This window comes from Otolemur garnettii, unplaced genomic scaffold (assembly GCF_000181295.1).
Source record: "Otolemur garnettii isolate 467f Iridium unplaced genomic scaffold, OtoGar3 scaffold00090, whole genome shotgun sequence".
NCBI lineage: Eukaryota > Metazoa > Chordata > Mammalia > Primates > Galagidae > Otolemur > Otolemur garnettii.
In genome coordinates this window covers 1645599-1648436 of record NW_003852485.1, presented here as the reverse complement: position 1 = coordinate 1648436, position 2838 = coordinate 1645599, and the positions used below count along the sequence as shown (strand labels likewise).

At 41.4% G+C, this 2838-nt stretch overlaps 1 protein-coding gene across 2 annotated transcripts in view; it reads left to right on the top strand.

Annotated features, from left to right (window-relative positions):
• KCNH7 (potassium voltage-gated channel subfamily H member 7) overlaps positions 1-2838 on the top strand; it is a 470910-nt gene that overhangs the window by 304657 nt on the left and 163415 nt on the right. The gene's annotated exons all lie outside the window — the stretch shown is intronic.

Genomic DNA, 2838 nt, shown 5'->3' with positions numbered 1-2838 from the left:
AGCTGTCATTGTTGTTTGGTGGGCCCAGGCTGGATTTGAACCCGCCACCTTAGGTGTATGTGGCCGGCGCCTTAGCCACTTGAGCCACAGGCCTCGAGCTGCATATGTATTTTCATATGTGTATATGAATATTCGTGCATAAAATATCTTCATAGTCCAAAAAGTGGTATTCCTAGGTCAAAAGGTAAAGGCATATGTAATCTTTTCAGATAATACCAAATTCCCCCCCACATGATTTTTACATTTTACATCATTTTACACTTCCACCAACAATATATTAGCCCACAGGTCCCCAACTTGTCTGGCACCAGGGACCAGTTACCAGTTTCATGGAAGATAATTTTTCCATGGACTAGTGCGGGGGTGGGGTGGGAGAAGATTTGGGGATGATTCAAGGAAATCACATTTATTGTGCACTTTATTTCTATCTATTATAGATCATGAAATAATTACACAACTCACCATAGTGTACAATCAGTGGGGGCCTTGAGCTTCTTTTCTTCAACTACACATTTTCATCTGGGGGCGTCGGGAGACAGTGACACCCACAGTGTGCTGCTCATGTCCACTCTACTCCACAATCTGTTTTGGTCGCTGTCTCTGCAAAAAAACACCCTGCTTCATAGGATGCTGGAAATGAAAGCAGGCACACTCTCAGGATGTGCTGCCTTGACGTTAATCTAGAAATACGGAGATTCGAAATTGTTCCAAACATACTTTTAAGACCACCATCATTTGCAATCTCAAACAGACAAATCTTCTAACACAGACAAAGTTGATTCGCCTGGCTTATCCACAAATGGCTTACAAATCCATTCCTTCCCAGTTCAGGGGTCTTTTGTGGTTGGGAAGTGAGGCTCAATCTCTTTTACAAACTGGGATAGGTGATTATGCACCAGCTGAGAGAAAGAAGATCCTCGTTCAGTCTCTTTCAAAATCTCTGCTAATGTTTGGAATATGTCAAAAATCAATCTCACTGTTTACTTATCATCCCCATAATTCCAGTTTTGTTTGAATGTAACCATTTTATCTGCCAGCTTGCACACAGCTATTGTCTTTCCTGAAGTGACAGTAAGTTGAGCAGGTTGAATAGTCACACAAGTAAGCAAGTTTTTTCACTGCAATGTGCTGCCAGTGATGACTATTTTTCTAAAAGAAATCTCTAGAGCATCTCTTATAATTAAAAACCTCTGGCTTGTGATCTACCTTCAGAAAACCATCTCACTTCTGTGTACAAGAGAAAATGTGTGCTCTGCTTCTGTCTCCTCACAGAGCTACACAAACGGATGTGAGCTGAGGGCATGTACTTGAATGTTGCTGTCTTTAATGTGGTTGATAATTTTAATCACATCCTGCAAAACATAGTTTAATTTAGGTGACATTTTTTGGCTAGCCAGCATTTCTCTCTGGAGGACACAGTGTGTAGACTCACTTTCAGATGTGATCTCCTTGACCCGCATAGTAAAACCAGAAAGCTGTCTAGTCATGACAGCCACTCTGTCAGTGCATATGTTTAGACAAAATGAAGAATTCCATTTTCCTGATAAGTAATAATTCAAAGACTTGAATAGTTCTGCTGCTGTGGTGTTGGTTAGCAACAGAAATACATATAACATATCCTCATGTACATCCTCCTCAAAAATGTATCACACAAAAACAAGCATTTTTGCCCACTGATAGACTGGTCAACCTGGATTGTGTATCACAGTGACTCATTAACCCTCTCTAACAATTGTGCCTCGATATCCTTGTTCTTTCATCAATTTGTCTAGATATGGTGTTAGCCAAAAGAAGAGCCACCTTTCAAACTGCACCCTCTCCTAAAAGTTCACAGCAAATGTCCTTAGCAGCAGGCGGGGTCAAGTTTCCACCAATTGTAAAAGGCTTCTTAGATTTAGCCCTGTGGATAGCCACTAAGAATCATGCTCTTCACAATTTTGATGAAACAGTGGCCGTCAGTAATTGCTTCTGTTCTCCATGTTCATGTTTTGTTCTTTCAAAAAACTCCAAAGGGTTTTAATGAAGGGTGCTTGGTCTCCATGTGGAGAAGCAGTTTGGGAGGTTTCCTGACGTCAATGGCTAGCCAGTCACCCCATATACAAAGTGGGCTTGAAGAATGTGAGTCCCCTGTTGCAATGACCTTGTAATTTAATTAGGACTCTTGGTATTTTTTTTTTTAATGCACCTTTCATTTTGTTGGCAGTCTTAGAGTCCTCTGCTCTCTCATCATGGGGTCTTTACTGCTTTCAAAGAAGCTCTCCAATGACATTTATTTTGTACTCACTTTTGCTAGGGTTAGCTTGTAGGCTTACCAAAACTGTGACTGGGAAAATGTGGGAAAGAGACACAGATGAAAGCGGTAAATAAAATAATGGGCAGGCTGTGCACAAACAAAAATAAATGTTGGATTCTGACTTAAAGCCTTCCACCAGATGCAGCAATACACTTCAAGTACATCAACTCATTTGCCTCTATAAAGTGTGACACTGATATAGCTTGTCACTTGCTACTCCCTAATGGGGTTTCTATATAAGTCTGCAGGCACTTGAATTATTATGGTCTCTGTGCAGTCAACCCTCTCTGCTAATGATAATCAGTATTTGCAGCCCCTCCCTATCACTAGCATCATGGGCTCAGCTCCATCTCAGATCACCAGGCATAAGATTCTCACAGGAGCACACAACCCAGATCCCTCATGTGCACAGTACTCAGTAGGGTTCATGCTCTTACCAAATCTAATGTCACTCTGATCTGACAGAAGTGGAGCTCGGGTGGCAATGCAAGCAATGAGAAGTGGCCATAAATACAGATGAAGCTTTGCTCAGATGCAAGCAATGA